The sequence below is a fragment of the Haemorhous mexicanus genome, chromosome 2, assembly GCF_027477595.1.
Source record: "Haemorhous mexicanus isolate bHaeMex1 chromosome 2, bHaeMex1.pri, whole genome shotgun sequence".
Taxonomy (NCBI): Eukaryota; Metazoa; Chordata; class Aves; order Passeriformes; family Fringillidae; genus Haemorhous; species Haemorhous mexicanus.
This window is the reverse complement of record NC_082342.1, coordinates 40,703,805-40,724,736: the sequence shown is the minus strand read 5'-3', so window position 1 is coordinate 40,724,736 and position 20,932 is coordinate 40,703,805.

The following is a 20,932-nucleotide window of genomic DNA, read 5'->3' as shown; positions in this document are numbered from 1 at the left end:
TGTCTAACACGTGTGGGAGCTGGAAAGGAAAAATTGCCCTCTTTATTAATGCTCTCACCAGTAACTCTAGAGTGGAATTGCTTTAGATTATACATTGAGCTCTCAGGTATCTTGTGTTAAATGAAATAAATTCTACCAAGTTGGACTAGTACTAGACTTTTTCACATAAATTAATCCATTTGTCAGTTAAAGGGATTTTACTTCTCTGAAGACTCTGCTCAAATTCGTTTGCACTCTGCAAATAGTTTCATGGGAAGAGTCAGGTTTTATAAACCAAAAACTGGAATGTGACCTAGAAGTTAGGGCAGTTTCCTGGAAACCTAAGCTCAAATCTCCTTTCTTTATGATTCATAGATGATCTTTAAAGCAAGATCTCACTGTCACAGGAGGAGTGTTGCAGCCCCTGGACTTCCAGGTCTTTTGGAATGGATTCAAGTGCCACTTAATCCAGTCCATACTCTCCTGACTTGCTGACAGAGATAAGGTCAGGTTTTGCTTGCAGGTGGCTTGCATTGATTGGTTTGTAAGTCTGCATGGTTTTACTTTTTTGGTAATAATACTTAAGTGTATTGTGCAAGTCGAAACTCACACAAGATATTGATAGTCCATCCTCTGTACCTTCACTTGATGGTATGACATTGCAGTGGCAAGCCTTTATTTGAGTTTTCCAACTGAGAGAAGAAACTACAGACTCTTGCATGGAGAATTCCTTGTTTTTCATCTCCCAGAAATACTAGGAAGTAGCTTAGAGTAGGAAATGTTAAATTTTGGTTTTTGAAAGACTATGTTTTGCTCGATTCACACTTTTCTATTTCTTTTGCAGGCTACAATACATCCTAGATTAAATATATAAGGCATGCTGACACCCAGGGATGAGCTATGGATCAATGGAACTAAAGTTTCTACAAAAGCATATTTAAAAATAATTTTATGTAAAGTGTGAGTTATAGAACACCGAGTAATTAAAGAATATAATGTAATACCCTTTCGTGCTATCTTGCTTCCTATTAGCCATAAGTACCTTAGTGTTATTCAAGGTGTCTATATTGTGTGTGTTTCTGAGTATGCAGTTGTTTTAGAAATTGCTACCACGTCTTTATGTAAGGCTGAATGATTATGATCACAGGCCAGGGTTATTGGTAGGTCTGCATGAATTCACTTATAAACAGGAAAAACAACCTTAAAAGTGTGACACAACTAAAGAATATACATATTCTCCCAAGCACAGCAAACAAGTGTGGTGCCTGAACCTGCTGCAAGGAAAAGCTTCTAAATCTTCCGAGACCTAACGAAAGAGATGTAGTAGAGCCAAATTAGCTCTGTGCTCAGCATGGACTCATCAGAGCTGTCAAGAAATAAGGCTTGTCCCCGTGGATGTTGTATTACCTGCTCTTAAAAGGCAAACCAGCTTGTCCATAATGAGCTCCAGTATCTCTGTATCGTGGCAGGTTAACATACTCAAACTGCCACTCCAGGTTCTTAGAACTGGATCCATTGAACTTGATAATAAATTGAGACAGTTTTTATCTCTTACAAGAGAAATATTTTCCCTTGACTGTTCCTTGTTGTGGAATGAACTACTGCAAAATAAATACTCATAAGCACTGTGAAACTTTTCCTACAGACTGCCAATATATCTTAGTAATAAGTTTGTACGCTACATAAGCAATTTTCTATCCGATCAAATTAGCATAATTTTTAATTGAATCTTATCATTTTCCTTTTTTATTTTTTAACTAATGCAGCTAAACTATAATTACATTAGTCTTTCTCATAAAGCATGATAAAAGAATACTAATCAGGCAGTAAGGAAGTATGATGCCGAATTATTACCTCGAGAATGGATAGAGGATATTAATTTTTTCCTGGGTTGGAAGCCCTGATTTTGTCAATTTCTTCTACAATTTTTTGCTTATTCCTGCTCCTATCTTCCCAGATCTGGATCTGGATCACAAGACAAGTTGCTGCAGGTTGCTAACTATAATGCCAAGGGATATATAAGAACATGCTCGAGGTTATGCAGATTCATAAACATTTTTCTGTATAAGGGCAAAATACAACTCTTATCACTCATCAATATTATTATTTCAATGAATCCTAAGGAAAAGTCCTTGTTTTCAGGCTGCCATTACAGTATCTCTGTACAAATGTTCTCTCCTGGTATAAAATCAGTACAAGTATCTGGATATTTTTTACCTTACTGAATTTGTCTTTTATTTGCTCTTTCTCAGTAGTGCACACACTCTTAAAATATAATTCCCACTGCCAAGGACTCCAGTATGTGGCCTTCTTTTTGGAAAGGCCTCTCTCTCAATGCTGATGACCTTTTTCCATAGCACCTATAAGACTTTCACTTTGTTTGTAGGCAAAGACAGTCATGTATATGCATTTGCTTTTCCACCACTTGCAACAGGCTTTTCATTGACCCTTCTTACTTTCACTGCATTGAAGCAAAGGTCATATTCTACCCAGATCATATGTTGTTTTATATTTTTTTTCTGTCACGTCCTTTTCACTGTCATAGAAAACAAAATCTCCTTTTGCTCATAATTTTCAAATCCTTTCCTGTATCTTTTCTTCTTTTCTCTTATTATCTCTTACAATTGTAGAAGGCAGCATCAGGTGATTTTTCTCCAATCTCAGACTATGTAAGATACTATTCCTTATCCTCAACAAATTACATTTCCCAATTTTCTAATTCTCATTGTCACCAAATTTATGTTCAGAGAGGAGAAACACCACATGTACATCTACATAGCCCCCGTAAATTTTCCCCTTCAATTTTCTTGTAGAAATGCTCTATATTCTTCAGTCTTTAAATCCTCTGTAACCTTTTACTTCTTTCTATGGCTTTGTTTCTATGGTCTAATGATCCAAGGCTGGGATCTGATGTTGTCCAGCTGTGCAACTTTGGCTCAGACTTCAGAAGAAATAGCTAAGCTGTGAAAAGGAATTGTGAGAAAGGCTCTAGAGCTGACCCATGGAAGATAACAAAGATAAATTAGAGACAGAAGTTGTTGTTGAGATGAAGACTGCAGAATTCAATACAGAAAACATTACAAAATATGAGATCCCAAAGCAAAACACAGAGAGCTGACAAAGTTGGTGGAAGATGGAAACTCAGAAACATGGGAAAATACAATTCAGTGAGAACTGGAGGCTACCCTTTCTCCTGATTCACACCTGTCTGGCCATCAAAGAGTGTTCAGGTAACTTACTAGGATGGTGAACCAAAGCTTAGGCAAGGCTCTCCTTAGATTTTAGCCATTGTTACTGTATTAGCCAATAAATAACTGCTTCATTATTTAAATTGTGAGTATTATGTTGTAGTTTAGCCCTAGTAGGCAGCTCGGCCCCACAAAGCCACTTGCTCACCACCTTCTCTGTCCTCAGCGGGATGTAGGAGATAATTGAAAGTGTAAAAATGTAAAAATGTGTAAAAAACTTGTGGGTTTTCATTCAACAGTTTAAAAAGGAAGGCAACAGCTGCACAAGGAAGCAAAGCGAAAATAAGGAATTAATTCACTACTTTCCATCAGCAGGCACGTTTTCAGTCATCTCCAAGAAAGCAGGGCTGCATCATGCATAATGATTACTTGGGACATACTCCTTATCTCAGCTAGTCATTTTAGGTGTGCTTTATGAAAAAATATGAACATTTGTATGGAGTAATACACATCACACTAGAGTTGAAATTATTGAAATTACTTATATGACTCAGTCTAGATATGCTGATTTTTTGTCATTGACTGTGAAAAAAGACGTAGCTTTCAAGTTCAAAATTCTGTGTCTAAATTATCTGAAGTGAGCTAAAATAACGCCAGTGCCTTGCGTTCTGAGATTCCTATATCATTCTTTCATTTATTCTCATTCTTTCCCATGTCAGTATCTACCCTTTGTCTTTTGTTTTATTAGATGTCAGTTCTTTGTTAATAAGAGGAGTCTTAAAATTGAAGTAGGCAGTACTGTTTCAAGATACTTGTTGCTGGCAGAGGGAGTAAGAATCTGGATGATCCTTACATTATCTTCTCAAAAATTCTTCATGTAGGACAGTGAAGGGGCCTGAAATTTAGTATGCTATGTAAAGCATCTAGCACAATGGAGTATTCATACTTGCTGAAAGCCTCTGGCTTTTATCACAAGAGAAGTAATAAATCATCTCTGAATCTTGATCAAATCATATCTTCATTTTTTTTCCTATTTAAATGTCACTCGCAGATTAAATTGGATCATGAGGGGATTTTTTTGTTCTTTCTTTTTCTGCTTTCTCTAAACTTTTTGTAATGCTATTTTAAAGCAATAACCAACTGTTGAATAATATGTGACATTTGGATTTCCATCAGAGAATATGAATTCTACTTCCAGTCCTTCAAAAGGAGCAAGGATATAGAAAATTTAAAGGAGAAGAGGTGAATAGATTAACATTATTTGAGTGCAGTTCCCTGACTGTCTAGGGAATGGCCAAGGGAAGTATTTTTGTCAATATAAAAGAAAATCAGATACTTTTGTTTCCATATCCATAAAAATGGCTGCTTATACATTGAAGAGCCTTTCACAAGCACATGAGATCACATTATTAAAGACATTTTTAAACTAGGGAGATTGCTATTGGAATACATAGAAAAATGTGAAAAGATAATGTTATTTACAGTCATTAATGACAGAATTAAAGATCAGGTACATGTTTCAATCTTAGTGGTGAGATTTTAAATTCATCTTAAAAATTGTGCCGAAAGTAAGGGCCTTGATTTCCAAAGGCAATGGAAAAAAAATTGTGCCAAATGTAAGGGTCTTTATTTCCAAAGGCAAATGAGGACAAATACAGTGTTTGGAAAGTCTGAGAAGCAGCTGGGTGGAGGAGAAGTCAGGAGTAGAAGGACTCAAGTATCTCTTTGTGATGAAGGTTTTCAACACACTCATGGCCCCAAACATGGTACAGTTAGGTTTGCTAGAACATGAGCTTCAGCATTTGTATTACCATGGACAGAGCAGACACCTTTGGGGGAAGCTGAACCAGTAACATGGGATTTGACCTTAGATGTTCCTGTATATCCATTTTACCAGTTGTCATAAAAATTGCCAGAATGTCATACTTCTGAGGACTAAATCCTTGTTTCACATTTTTCTGAGACAAATTGGGATGTAAATAGAAGGGATTTTTCTAGAGAAGCAGAAAACATGTTTGTATATTCTGACTTTTTAAAAATCTAAAACCTGTTAATCTGTTAATCCCATTCACATGAATAAACGAGAAAAATTTTAGAAATCACAACTTTGATATATATCTTTGATAAATTCATAGATTTTTTTAAGACAAAAGGTAACATGCATAAGTACTCTCACTTTCAGTAAGAATTTGATGTTAGTGACCCACTGTAGAGAATTTTAGCTGAAAGTAAAACAGAATAAAAGGTTGCTAACTAGAATAAAGGCAAATATTAACTTGAAGAGAAGAGAATAAAGGATTGATAAATAAGGACTTGGAGCCCGAACTCTAATTGGTGGGTATCACTTAACACATTTTTAAACAAGACTCTTAAAAATAACAGTTGTGAATAAGAAACCTTAGGGTTAAAAACCAATCAAACCATCAAGTAATTGAATCCCTCCGAAGTTTCTTTCAGGATAGAGATTTTTCAAACACAGCAAACATCTTCTTCAGAGATCTGAAAGTGGTCACAGTCAGGATTGTGAGCCTGAATCTGGACACTGAGAGTGTGAGGGTGAAGGAAGTGCAGCTGAATGAAAGACTGATTAACTAGTACAAAATTGAGACCTTAAAAAAGAAGTTAATGTTACAACTGAACTCTCTGCTGGAGTACCTCTGTAATAATAACTGAAGAAAACCATGAGACTAGCAGTCTGGATAAAAAACCCCAAAACGTATGAGTAGTTAAGAAACAATTGAAAATAATTTTAAAAGTGATATTTTTAAAAGTGAAAATAATTTTTTAAAAATTGTTAATATTAGACTCAGTGTGACGAAGAGCAACAAAGTCAAAAAGCAACAAAGTTCATTAACATGAAATGACCATGGAAGATGTCAGGCTCCATGTTTGTGTTCAGGAAGAAGGTAGTCTATAACACATCTATATGTCATGTTGAGAAAAGAAAAAAGAAACAGGGAAGGGGTTACCAGAGGAATTCTTGAGAATGTGGGACTGCATGATTTGCACCGGCAACTTGAGCATAAAGGTTCCAAACACATGTATGATTTCAAAGAACAATGAAGAGCTTCTGCAGGTAGATAACTAGAAGCCCTATGAAGATACTTTTTTTCTTTTTTTCCCACAATAATATTCTCTCCATTTATTAATACTTTAAATTGTTTTAGAACCCTTAATTAATCCTTACACTGTCAGTATTCTCACATGGGGTAGTTTTCAATACAACTCCCAGCTGGATCAGGAACTCTGAAGAAGGAGTGTAGCTTTACTTGAAAGTCTCATTCCACATTTTCTTGATTAAAAAAAAAAATCAATACAGGCAGTATGCACAGATAAATATCATTAAAAAACAGTTCTGCTCCTTTATTCTGGGAGATAGCCAAAGCCCTAGGGGAGCTATTATCTCATGCCTCTGGAAAAGAAAAAGTCAAGAGTCTGCTAGAACTTGAGGACAAAAGAACCTGAGTCTTGACCCTAAAACAGCTTTGCAGTTCTCGTTGTCAAGTTCAATCAAAACAAATTGTTCTTATTGAAAAAAAGTAAAAACAGCAAAACCCAGACAACTGTATTTTTCCTAGTAATAATCTATTTATTTTAACAAATTACTGATCCAGAAATGTTAGATAAAAAGCTCACCAACAGTACACTCCGTTAAGAAAAGACTGAAATGATACAAAGATACATATTTATTTGAATTATGTATCAAACAGTCTGTATAGCTATGCCTTTATAATTGTTTAAGTAAATAATTTGAAATGCTGTCTTTCTGAGGGAATGTTTGAATTAGCATACAAAGCCCATCTGGTTAAAGGAAAGAACTTATTTTGCCAATTCAAACTGAAAAAAAAATCATGTTTGGAGCTGACCTACTGATGACTCATATAGCTGGCAACTTTTGTTCTGGCCTTTCGCTCTAACTCCTCGCTTTTATTGAAAAATTTCATTACAAGTGGTTATCTCATCAAATATGAGTGCTTTCAAAAGTAAAGCTCTAAAGATCTGAATTATTTCTCATAAATCCAGCAAATGCAGCTAAAAAATTTGGGTTTTCCACTCCTTTTTCTGAACCAAATAGAAACACACCAACATGTAATGGGAGGGATCTTAGAGACCATTGTTTTATGGATCCCCTGCCACGGGCAGAGACACCTTCCACTAAACCAGGTTGCTCAAACCACCTCCAACATGTCCTTGAATGTTTCCAGGAATGGGGCAGGCACAACTTCTGGAATTCTGTTCAATGCCTAAATACTCTCTGAATAAAGAATTTCTTCCTAATAGCTAATTTAAATCTCCCTTCTTTTAGTTTAAAGCTGTTCTCCCTTGTCCTGTCACTACACGTCCTTGTCAAAGTCCCTTTCCAGCCTTCTTGTAGCCCCCTTTAGGTACTGGAAAGTGGTGTCAGGTCTCTCTAGAGCCTTCTCTTTTCTGGAAGGTGCTATGAAATCTCTACAGCATCTTCTCTTCTCCAGGCTAAAAAACTCCAACTTTCTTCAGTCTTCACAGATGCTCCAGCCCTCTGATCATCACAACGGATGATTGATAGATTTGGAGATACTGAATAGAGAGATAGTTATGAGGCAATTGTCCTAAGGAGGATGGTGCCATATTGATCCAACTCTCTATAACGGGCTTTTAGCAGGATCTGGTCAGATACATTTGAAACACAAAGATCTGGTCATTCCAAATCTTTCAGTACTAGTAGCACACAGCAGAATACCGTAAGTGCTAAGACTTTAGAGGGATTAAGAAAGGATTTGAAGTGCAACAACAAGATTACCTAGAAGTTATTCTCCCCATTCATGGTAGCAGGGCAGAAAAGCTAAAAACATGTTCTTTAACATTGGTGGTGTCAGCACCCAGCAATCTGGAATCACATTGGCATGAACTATTTTCAAGAAAAAAAGGATGTTGTAACACAATGCTTATTTAAAATAATCTGTAGAAACTTACTTATTGCATGCATTTTTGAGATGATAAATCTTGTAAATTGGTCTCTCAGCAGTTTGATGGGGCCTGATAAAGGCAGTATGGGACTTCTGTAGAGTTTTCTCCAGCCCACAGTGTAAGCAAGGAAATGTGGTCTAGATTATTGAGCAAACACTAATGCACTTATAAAAAATACAGTCAATATCTTTATGATGATGACTGGAACAGAGTGTATAGTGGGAGGAATGGGATTTGAGCACTTTCACGTACAGTTCCAAGTATTTTGTCTATAATGATGTGTTGTATCCTGCTATTGTTTTATATGCTACTTAAACATCGTGTTATATCCTGTAATATTTGTGAACTAGCAAAACACTGGGGTTTTTTTCCATCACTAAAAGGCTTCAGATCAATATTAACCTGAAGTATTTCTTTTCTGCTGGGGACTGAGGTGCACTTCCTTGTGGTTGCTGCATCCCCACAAAAGGCAATCATTTATACCATCTCTTGACTTAGTCCATGGGGTTTTAATGTATGAATGATTAAAGCAATAAAAAAATGATTGCTACTTTTAAAGCAATAATGTTGGCTCAAGTGCAATCTCCAGCTCAGTGAATTCCTAAACTGCTGAAAGATGTGAAGGTATCACCATGGGGACAATGATTCTATACCTGTCACTGGATTCCTTCTGTGCCATTTTTCTTTTTATGCCATTGATCCTTACTTGATTTCTGGCAGCAAAGTCTTTGCTATAGTGAAAGCAAGTTGGGAGAAGGAGGAGAAAGAGTGTAAAAAATATAATGTAATTCAGGGTCATTTTTGAATGGCTGTCCTTCTTGGCACAACCTGGCAAATGCAGAACCAGGTGGGGTTAGTTCTGGGGTATTCTGTATGAATAAGAATGATCAGTGTAATGGTTCTGAAAATGTTAAACTTCTTCCCACTCTCCTATCTTTGTTTGAGCTTCCCATGCACATTGCAATTGTTGACACAGAAACCAAGAATGCAATAGTCCTGAGCCACCATCTGGGGAATAAAAGCTGTTTCCAAGTTAGGTTTCTGCCACTAAATACCTGTGTGAGAAGAAGCCAGCCCATGGCCTGATTCTCTCTCCTATGGCCTGATTCTTCCTTTTCTTGTACTCCTTTCACCTTTCATTCAGCATCTGACTTGATGAGAAATAATTCCTTTCTATTCTGCCCTTGGCACTTTTTCTTATCTGTTTGACTTGGCTAAAAGCACAGCACAAGTAAGATCGTTTTGTCCTTTCTATCAGTAAGTTGAATTGATAGAGATTTCTATAAATAATTAAAGGATGATAATTAACAGAACATAAACGTATGAAGATTTCAGGATTTTGACAGTAGCTGACAAATGCAAGAACATACAGTGCAAAGAACTGTTTGTGTGGATCTTTTATGACCTCTGAAGTCTCCAAAATATTAAATTTTTCAGATTTGATCAATATTTTCCCATTTTTTTTAAAGATTAATAATAACCCTGAAAAACCAAAACATTCCGATGAAATATCCAAGCTGAAATCCAAGCATACGAGTACTTGTGTCTGCACGAGAGGAGAGCCCTATCCAGTCTTTTGATGAAATGTTTTCAGGATAGGTCCCCTAGGTACAGATAGATCTGTTAGAATTTCTTAAGGAGAATTGATTCGTATTCTTAATCTCTCATAGTTAAAAAAAAAAAAACAATTCTCCATTTGCTGAGAACTAGAACTTGATTCTAGTGCATAGTGATCATATTTACTAACAGCAGACTCTCTGCTGTGACAATAACTCTTCACTGTATTTTTTATATATATACACATATATGTCAAGAGCCTTTTTGGGCAGTCAGCTGCAAGAGACACTGCAAGAACTAATTTCTAGCTAACCCAGAAGAGCTCTCAAGGCCACATGAAAAGCTTCCTCCTCATTTTTAATGCTCAGAGCAAATAAGCTGAGTCTTAGCAGAACGCTACTGGACGGGACACTGGAGTTTGGCAATCATCTCACATTGCTTGCAGCTTATTCCCTCATCTGTCCACATGTAGAAAGCTGCATATAGGAAGAGCTCACTGCATGTGTGATTCTGGTTTGGGTGTGTGTCTTCACAACAAGGAAAATGGACAAGAACTTATTCATAACAAAAACTCTGAATGACTTAAGCAGTGTTTCCAAAACTCTGTCACAGAGTTTTTAGAATTATGTTCATTGTCTCTCATGGTTTTGAAGACACTCAATAGCAAGGTGTCTTCACAAAATGAAACATAAAATATTTAAATACTAATTGGAGAAAAATACATTAAGGAATAATAAGGATAAGAAATGGTTCTTATTTTTAGATTGAGTTGCCTGAATCTGGCACTTATGAAATTCAAGAGTATGTGTACATTGTAGGACCTCAATTACTCATTGATTGAGAGCTAATATTTATTAAAGAGCTTACTGATTAAATAAATTACCCTGCATATAGTTATCAAAACCTTAAGGCAGCTAGGAATGACAGGGGATGGAGAAGACAACCCACAATCAAGTGAAGAAGTGGGAAATTGGGTTGGCAAGCAAAGAGGACAGATGATTTGGACAGATAAAACACTGAAAAAAATACAAAACAAGAACCCCAAGAGTTCTTACACAAAGAAAAAAAAAATTCTACAGGAAAGGATTATGGGATGAGATCTAGATACCTTCTGGAGGCTTCTGGGAAAAGGACAACATGAGTGGATACCTCTCTCTGAAGTGCTTATACAAAAATCCATGCACCATAGGGAAAACCAGGAGGTCTATACACAGTTTTAGGGCTGCCATCTCACTCAGTGGGTTGGCAGAGGCCTGGTGGGGTAGCTCACACAGCTGCAGTCCTGTGAAGGATGGATGTAGCTCTTTGGAAGGACAGAATGAATATGAAGGAGAGGGATTTGTCCTTTGTTTGAGAGCAGAAGGACACGTGAAGCTGTGTCTGTGCACAGGAGAGGGGCCAGTCAAGAGTTTATGGGTCAGGATTACAGCACAAATCAACAAAAACAACACTTGTTGGTATTTTCTTCAGGCCACCTGATCAGGTAGAGATAGATGAGGCCTTCTTCAGACAAAGTGGAGAAACCTGATTTTCACAGGCCCTGGTCCTTATGGGGGAATACAATTAACTCAGAATCTTATGGAGGGACAACCTAACAGGACAAGCAATGCAGAATGTTTCTGGAGTGCATGATTGACAGCTTCCTGGTGCAAGTGAATTATTAGCCTGGGATGAAAGATGGCCTGATGATCTGATACTTATAAGCAAGGAAGATGGTTCTGGTATGTCAAAGCTGGATACAGTTTTGGATGCAGTGATGTTTTTAATGGTGGAGTTCAGAATTCTGTGAGTAATAAGCAGGTTAAAAAGCAGGATCTCAGCCATGAACATGAGGGGAGTAGCCTTTGGCCTTTTCTAGGGCCTCTTTCCTTTTTCATGGTCCTGAAGAGATGATAAGTAAAAGGGAGTTGCTTTATTTTCAAGGATCACTCCCTCCAAACCCAAGAATGGAGCATCCTGATGTGCAGGAAGGCAAGTAAAAGTGGCAAAAGTAATCACACTTGATGTACCTGATGGTGGGGAATAAAGAAGATGGAGCCAGACTTCTCAGTGGTGATCAGTGGGCACAAACTGAAATTTAAGGAATTCTACTTGAAAAATATGATTTTTAATTACTTTTTTATTACTGTAAGCTTATACAGATTGCCTGGAGATGTTTCAGAATCTCCCTCCTTGAGGTATTCAAAACCCAGGTGGACGTGGCCTTTACTACCCTGCTCTGTTCTGACCCAGCTTTGAGCAAGGCTTTGGACCAGATGGTCTCGGGGGGGTCCTTTCCCACCAGCACCATTCTGTAATTCTGTGTTCTGTGTTCAGCTGCATCTGCTCTGTTACAGCTAATAGAGCTTCCAACTGTTTCATCTGAACCCCACTCTTCCAGCAATAGCACCTGCTCTTTGGTTATTTCTCATCTTAAACAGCAATTCATGCAGCATCTGGGATTACTTAAGGACCTTGTTGCTCAAAGGAAAATTCTCAGTTCTTACTTTCCCCAATGACCTTAATAGCTCAGCACTGCAAGCCTCCTTTAGGTTAAAGAGAACATTTACTGAGGCATATTTAGACATAATTAATTGCTCCCAATTTTAATATATATAAAAGATATTAAATTTCCTCATTTTTTATTACTTGCTCCTTTTGAAAAGTGATGCCTTAAATATTATCAAATAAAATTTTTAAGCAGAACAGGTTTTGCACCTGGCTTCATTCCCCTTAGTTATTGAGGCATTAAAAAAGAAAATCACAACTTTTTCTTTGTTTTCCTTCCTGTGTTTTTCACTGCTATGTTTAGCTATTTGCCTTGCACAAGTATAGTTCTTGCCCCTGTACATGTTCATGGCAGCAGTTTTTAAAGTTACACAGTATAACTCATACTGAGTTCAGTATGAACTAAATATTATATACATATTGATAAATATAAATGTTTATTAATATTAATATTTATAAAATTCCTATTAAATAAATAGGAAATATTCCTAAATATTATATAAACTCCTAAAATATATGAACACCTAAATATTATATAAACACTGTTTTGCAAAATGTTACTGCTTCAGGAGAGAAAGGTATTTTTGAAAGCATTTTCCACCCATTTTCTTCTAGAACTGCTACAGTGATTTCTGTGGAAAAGGAAGCTGGGTCATGCAATGTAAAAACAGTGGTGCTTTCTGGGATTCCAGCATGAGAGCTTGTGCTAAAAAGGGGATGCTGATAAGATAAATTACGTGTAGTACAATCAGATAGCTCTGCCTAGGGATTTCACCATTTCACAGTGGAGGTAAAGCAAACCCTAGACTTCAGGGGTACAAAGGCGATTAAAACTTCCCTAAGTGCTTTGAGCAGCTTGAGACCAGGAATATGGTTTTGCATTATGCTTCATGTGATCTCACTGTGCTACTGATGAAGGGGTTCCCTTCATACACACTTTTCCCACCTCCTCCCCTAATTTACAGACAGGATTATGCTTCATCTGCTATCCTGCTTCACTTCATGGATTATGCTGCTGCAGGTGAGGCAAACAGCTCCATGAATTAATATAAAATAATCACTTTGGTGTTCACAACACACTTCATTCACCACGGAGCCAAACAAGAGCTAGCCCAAAGGGAAGTCGGGTTTGTGTGACAAAGGTGAGTGGCAGACAGAAGGAAGCCTTTTTGGCATGTCTGACTTAGATCTATTTAAGAACAAGTCGTAAGAACTTGATCTTCTCCCTGACTATATGTCCTGAGATCCTACAGGGTTTGAGATCTGCTCTAACCTGAGAAAAGCCAGGAAAAGTTTTAACGCTCAGTCTGGAGAGCACAGAATGGCACAGTGCAATAAGACATTTTCTGGGTTAAAGGAGGCAATTCTGCTCTTTCTAGAATGGCAAACATCACAGCATTACCATGCGGGAAATTGCTCAGGTACCAGGGCTGGCAGGGGTAGATGTGGGAGAGATGTGTGATCTGTGCAGCACAAGCCAAAAGCCTTGCAGCAGTAGCACTCATTATATTCATGATGATCTTGCTTCACAGGTTCTGTTGACTTGACCTGTCATTCTGTGATAGATGCTCTTAACTGACAGACATTTCCCCATGGGATGTTATTATTCCCAAATGATGCTGTGTCATTTGCAGTCTAAACTTTCCCTGGTCAGTAAATCAGTCTGTCTGCTGACCCATTGAGAGAAGATTACACTCTCCACTGTGTTTGTGGGCTTTGGACATAAAACACAGTATATTTTATCTAAACATTGGTATAAAATTTGATTTGGTTTTTCTTTTTCTGAATAGTAATACAATGGGGGGTCTAAAGACCAGTGACTACTGCTGTTGTGTCTATGATGAAGGTATTTGTGGGAGACACAATGGGAGGATTGGATTATATCAATCTGGTCACTAAGGAGTATAAAAAAGAATTCACCTCCCATACCGACTGTCTTTAAGTAACAGATAAATGTCATGTCTAATGCCTGATTTGGTCTTCAGTATATGTTTAGGAATGGCCTTTTGCTCCCGCTGAAGAGAGAAGGATGATCTCCAGCATATAAAGAGAATAACTGGAATGGCTTTGTCCTTGTCTTCTTCCCTCTTTCCATGTTCTTCAACGGTGGTCGAGGGCATTAATATTTTTTGGAAGATTCTTGAGAAGACCAAAGTCTTATGTACTAGACTCTGAACTAGAACACATGCAATTTAAAATTATTTAGCAATTCTACTAGAGATCCTGAGTTTTCTGTACCTGAATTCTTTACTTAGGAGATAGAATAATGAGTCCTATGCATGTTTGATTATACTTTTTAAAATGAAAAGTAAGTCAGGCTTCAGGACAAAATATTTTTCCAGTCTACAAATGACCTTGCCTTTCTCACAGGGCTCAGTTTCTGTTTGCTCACCATTTTTTTCCACTGAAGTTCTGCAATGGTAGCACTTTTCCTCTGCATCTCATGGCAAGACAGCAGTTTATTCAGCATGCTAAGCAGGAAACATGGTTCTCTCATTAAGCCTTTTCTACCCAGCAAGGAAACTGAATGTATATCTGTCATCTCAAGGTAAAATAGGAACCATTGATTCCTGGTGCCTGGCAGGGATTATTTTGTGCCATGTAACATGAAGATGAATCTTCCCTGGAAAATTTTGTCCTAGCAAAGCATGTGTGATGGAATGCTTGGAAACAACCAGCTGGGAAAATATATGTTGTTAAGTGTTGATAAAAACTAGGGGAGTTAAAGGGAATTTGTTACATGCCCTTTCCCCCCCACCAAACATCTTTTAGTCCTTATTTTCAAAAGTTTCTTGTATCAAGCATCACTTGGCTAGCATTCTTCAGGAATTCTCTTACCTTCTATTAAGTTCTTCCTGTAATTCTGTCATAATCTCTGCCTTACTTTTGGCCCATCTTAACAGTCTGAGATCAAAGGCTGGTCAAATCCCATCTTAGGTTACAAAATTAAAAATATTTCTGAGAAATTTTATGGAAATTTAACTTTCCTAGCCCATACAATTATCTAAGCAAATAAATCTTCAGGGCTGAGGCCAAACTATGAGAAGATCCAGAGTTTCCAGTACAAATCCAAGTACACTTTTTTGAAGCAACAGTAAGGATTAAACAGAGTATGTGAAATTCAGATGCCTAGGGAAGAGTAACAACCAGACACAAGAAACTCTTGCCTCAGAGCAAGGATTGCTTGCAGTAATTAGAAATGCATAAAAACAATCTGGATATGGCTTCCTTACAGAAAATTATTACTTAAAAAGGACCATTAATTTTATTTGCACTTTTCAAATAAAATTTTATTTTGGAGGGCAGAATAATAAATTCAGGTGTAGAGAAAGGACTATTTTGAAAAGAAAAGGAGTATGTGGAAAAATCATTTTTGGAAGAAAACAGATAATTATCTATTCTAATAAAAGTGGTTTTAAGGGGAAAAGACAAACATCTTTAATTAGAAGCTATTGTAGTTAGCAGTTGCTCAGTTCAGTGTTGTTATATATATTATTGGCGGGGTTAAGGCTATTATTTAGCAATCTAAACTACTAAACTAAGTCCTAAATTTTAAGGACTTCATATTGATATGCCATACTGTTGAGGAGCATTGTTATGGTCTTGAAGCTTACTTAAGGCTTTCATATTCTTTCCTCCTCGTGTGCCATTGTTGTTTCAGCTTTGACTCTCTTTCAGATCCATTGCTGAACAAAGATACTGCAGACAGGCAAGGAATTGTAGTGGCTATTGATGAGGCTGTGCTGTGGTACATAAAGCTGTGGAATCCTATACAATATACTGGGGTGTGATGGAAGGCAGATAAACCAAGAGAAATAATAAATGACTTTTTCTCTCTATCAGGATCAAGGAGAAAGTTATTAGCAGGCTTTTGAAGTGAGAATTTACTTTCTATTATCTGAATTTCCTGCAGTTTTGGGGAGAGTTGCAGTATGCCTCTGCTTAGCATGTCATCAACTTGTCTTAACCAAATTGAAGCTTAACCCTTAAAATAGGGGAAGGGTAGTTCACTGAAAGTGGAAAAAAATTTGCTAAAGAGAACTAGTACCACAGGGAGTCTGTTAGTGTAAGCACTTAGGTGACAAGCAACAATGGGGAAAAGAGAGAAGGATTCTAAAAGTAAAAATACTTTATAAAGGAAAAAAAAAAACAGTAATAAAAGGCAAAGTGAGTAGTATAAAAAATACCATCCCTGAAGCAAAGAATAAGAAACAGGATCTAAACCCTGCTTTTTTATTTTCTCTTGTTCCTAACTCATATGAAATGGAGGAGATTGACAGCTTTGAAAATTAAAGCTTACTGTTTAGGATAATAATTTTCAAATTGGATCTCTTTATATAACCGCCCTTTCTTCCAAAATTGTTGTGAAATTCTTTAATAGAGCAAAGGCAGGCACTGCAGCTGGGGAAACCTGGAGTGGAGCAGTATCAGCTACCTCAGAATAGTCCAACAAAACATTTCTCTTTGTACTATAAAATATCACTTCAAACTCAGTTGCCATTTCCTCCAGTTTCCCCATGGTTTTCTGGACTTATACTACTGTAATAGGGGACCAGATTTCAGCAGTCCACTTCTTTCATGTCAGAAAACCAAAGAGATGGGACCTAGACTGAAGACTGCAGATCCAGTCTTGTATTTCTCATTTTTCTCTCTGAGACAATAAATATAGTGAGCTTGCTGGGAAAATAATTCCCATTTCTGTTTAGATATGCAAGAAAGCCCTCCTACTTCTCTTCTCAGTGAAGTCTGTATCTCCAGATTTAGAGAGGGGGGAAAAGGGAAGCCCACCAGGGAACCCTGGCTCCAGCCAGCCCTTCACGCTTGGGAATGTGAGAGGGAGAATTGTTATGTCTTAAACAGAAGCTTCCAATATTGCAGGAAATAACTCTCCCCATCACAAATAGCCTCTGATCTGCTCCCAGGATGGCACAGTATCTGAAGCCTGTTATGCACTAAGGTGAAAGAGGAGAGGAGTGAATCTCCAGCCATCACAGACAGGGATGTTTATTGGAAGGGAAGAGTTATGAATTTAGATATAATACTATTTCAATTGCAAGGAACATTCCTACAATCCAGACAAACCGCAAGTGACATGTGAATCAGCTTCCTTAGTCCTGTGAATGTGAAAGCTGCTCTCCCCCTTCCAGCCCTGCTGAGTGCAAACACTGGGCATGGAGAGCAAATGGTTGTGCTTCCAAAGGAAGCATCAAAATTTCCAGTGACTGTTGAACAAATCCAGACTCACTGGAGCACACACTTCTTTTGGCAAGAGGTCCTAATGAGTTTTGGGAGGGCTACAGGGTCTAAATTGTGTGTACAAATGGACCTGGCACGGCCACAGCATTTAGGAAATCTCACTTCCATTCCTTTCACTTCAAGGCTGTTATGTGTGACCTTGAAGACTTTATCTATTTTGGTCCAGCTTGTCCCCTCAGGAAGAAACCTCAGTTGGTTTGTGAAAGCCTCTCATGAAATTTGGCCATGTCCCTGTTTTCGTCCCTGCTTTCAGAGAGCCAATATTCCTGTCATTGGTAAAAGGCTCAGGTCAGACTGCTTTCTGTTCAAAAGACAAATGTCTGAACCCCACTTAAACAGAGGCCTTCTGCTGGCTCTCTGCTCTCTGTATTCCATTGGGTGTTCTTTATCCTTCAAAAAGAAAAAAAACAATCCATACATGCCAGAAAGACAAATGCAAAAGCAAAACACTTCTATTTGCTTGGGTTAACTGCATAGATCTTGAATTGTTTTGGTCCATTTAAACATTACAATACCAAAACCAGCAATCAGCTCCTCTGGATAATTTTAGAAACTGTCTTTCCTAAAGCCAGCAGTGGTATAGTAGCATGAGAGTAATGAACAGTGACAAATTATTTGTGCTACTTCCAAGGGAAACTGTTGGCACTAACTTGATGCAGAGTCTTTGTTACCTTATGAATAAGAAGTGCAGCTAATATATTATACCCCATGTGTCTTCCAACCCTACCCAGAAAATAATTACACTTTATGGAAAGTTAAGTAGGCAGCAAACTAAGCAGTATGAAAACCACATACAGTAATACTCCGTTGGCTGCAAACACTGAACAGTTGTTTTGTCCTTCTACTTTGGAGAACTTCATAATTATACATTTAGTGCTGCTGAGGGATCCACTGTGCAATTACACAGCCCAGCAATAATGGCACCAGTTACTGTGCAAATACAGGGAGCCTCAGGAGATTAAAACAAACGCATCAGTAGCAATATGTAGAAACAAGATGAGAAACAACTAGGTCCAGGTGTTACTCTGGTATAGTTTATGGAGGTTTGTTCAATTAAGACAAAAGCATTAGGGCAGTGGCTTTGTCCTCCAACAGACATGGCTTTGACCCAAAGCGTCCAAAGGGAGTTGGTCTGGTTCAGTAGGAGCCATGGCATCAGCTGACAAGGGGAGACAGTGGCAGGGCTATTCAGCTGCATAGCCTGTTTCCTGCCTCACACGGGGCTGGGAAAAGGTCTGAAGGAGATGTGAGTCCTAAAGGGATTGGAATGGAGTTTGTGCCTGAAAACACAGCTATTAGAGCATGGAAAGAGTTCTCACTTCCAAATTGTCTAAGCATTTCAAAGTCATTACTAAATCTATTGTGACAATGCCTTTATGAGACAAACTGACTTAGATATTTCACTTAATCTTTGAGCAGAAACCTAATCCTGTCCTAATCCATGAGCAGAAACTCCTGTCTTTCATTGGAGGGAGAGACAAGCCCTTCTGAATGGGAATCCCAAGTTTTAGAAGAGCTGTGTGAGGAACAGCTGGAGCTGCACTGTGGGAACTGATGAGGAAAGGAGAATTGTTTGTGGAGAACAATGGAGAGTGTCTCAGTACTGAGTCACAGAACAGCTCTTAAACCTTCTTAAGCCTAGACCAACCTTCACAGACTGTAGGCTGGTGTCAAACTGTACATCTACCATGACTCTGTTCTTTGCAATTTTCTAGAGATAGATAAATTCCTATGGAGCATAGCTGCAGTTTGCTGCCAGAGCACAGACTACTGCACACAGACTGCATGCTCTCAGCTGTGCCTTTCAAGACTGAAAGATGCACTTGGTTTTACTTTATAACACAGTAGCTGTATTTCCAGTGCAACTATCCCAGACTTCTACACTAAATCAACAGTCCATGTAGTCTGCTGATGGGAAAATGAACCTCTAGGCTCCTGACCAGCTGATGTGGTGCATTCCAAAATCTTTTGTCTACTAGGGAGAATCACAACTACCAAGCATAAAACTGTTTCCCAGTTATCAGAGATTCCATCTCTTCTGTTGAAATTGTGCTGAAGTTAAAAAAAAAAAAAAAGCAATTTCCAACGGGATGGGAGATTGGCAGAAGAAGGAAATTTGGCTCAGTAGATCTGGGGTTGCTTCATGGACTTAGGAGGTGGAAAGGTGGGGCCATTTCTACAACAAGTGTACATTTCTTTCTCCCTGTATTTTTCCTTGCCTTGAATTGCTTCCTTGCCAAATAGGAGAGATATTTAATCCTTTCAGAGAACCCTCTTGGTTCAAGTACTCTCTTGGCAGTTGTGACTCGGACACAGGACATCTCCTAAGGCTTTCCTAAAGACCTGCCATTTTAAGCAGTGTCTGATTCTTGTGTCATCTCCTTTACCACTTACCCTCCTCAGCTTATTCTCCTCATTTAAGGCCTTGAAAAACACTTTCTGCCTCTTGTAGAGTAACTTTACCTCCTGAAAAGCTGCCATTCCAATTTGAAAATAGCATAGAAAGGAAAAAAGACAGAATTTTTCCTGATTCCTACATTTGTATAATTTAATGTTTCTCCAAAAATTTCTTCCCCTTTTCCACCTAATTTTTGCAAACTTCTTCCTCTGCTTGGTCTGTCATCTCATCTTTTTTACTTTTTCTACTACATTGACAGGCAATGCCTCCTTTCTTTCTGATCTCTTAGGCCATCCTCCCTTTACAGTCTAGATTTGCCTCATGATTATGTTGAATACAATTTCTTTCAGAGTACAATAAATCACACTATCCAAACTATCCATCTTTTCACAACTGTGCCTTAGCTTTGAGATCCAGACAAAGAGCATTCATGTAAGTATGCCTTTAATGGAGAGTTGACTGAATGCAAGCCTGACTAATGCCTACAGTAAGTATTTAACCTACTTAAGTGTTACTATCTAAAAAGGACTGGACTTTCTTTTTGGAAAGCTTCTTTTAGAATTATCTTAAATCAAGCCTGGGAAGAGATGTAATTCGACTATTCTTCTGCTTGGCTTGCAACTCATTTGTTCACTGATTTTATGCAGTCATTATCACATTTATATAGTTTGCAAAGTTCTGTTAAGGTCTGGTTTCTTCACAGGTGGGAGTGGGAACTGCTGTCTCTCAGCAACTGCTTACCAATTCAAATTAAATTAATTTTATTAAAATTACAACAGCACTCTCAGCATACTCAGCTAGTTAATTGTAATAGAACTCTGAATTTATAAAGCCTTTTGTCTAGAAACCCTGATGTATATTACATGTCTAGGGCAAATCAGTTCTTCTAATACCCCTGAGAGAGAGGTGAATAAATGCACCCTAAAGACTGATTTTCTTCTGGGCCTGTGTTTAGTTACTCAGATATATTTATAGCCAGGGAAAAAAAAATCCCGAAGTCACTTTTAGCGCAGAATAAATCCCTATGTTAATTTTCCAGTATCTTTTTTTTCCTCGGGTGCTTGAAATTACTGAACTGCAGCTCTTGGCAGCACAAAACTAGAGGCCTGTAAGGAACGTG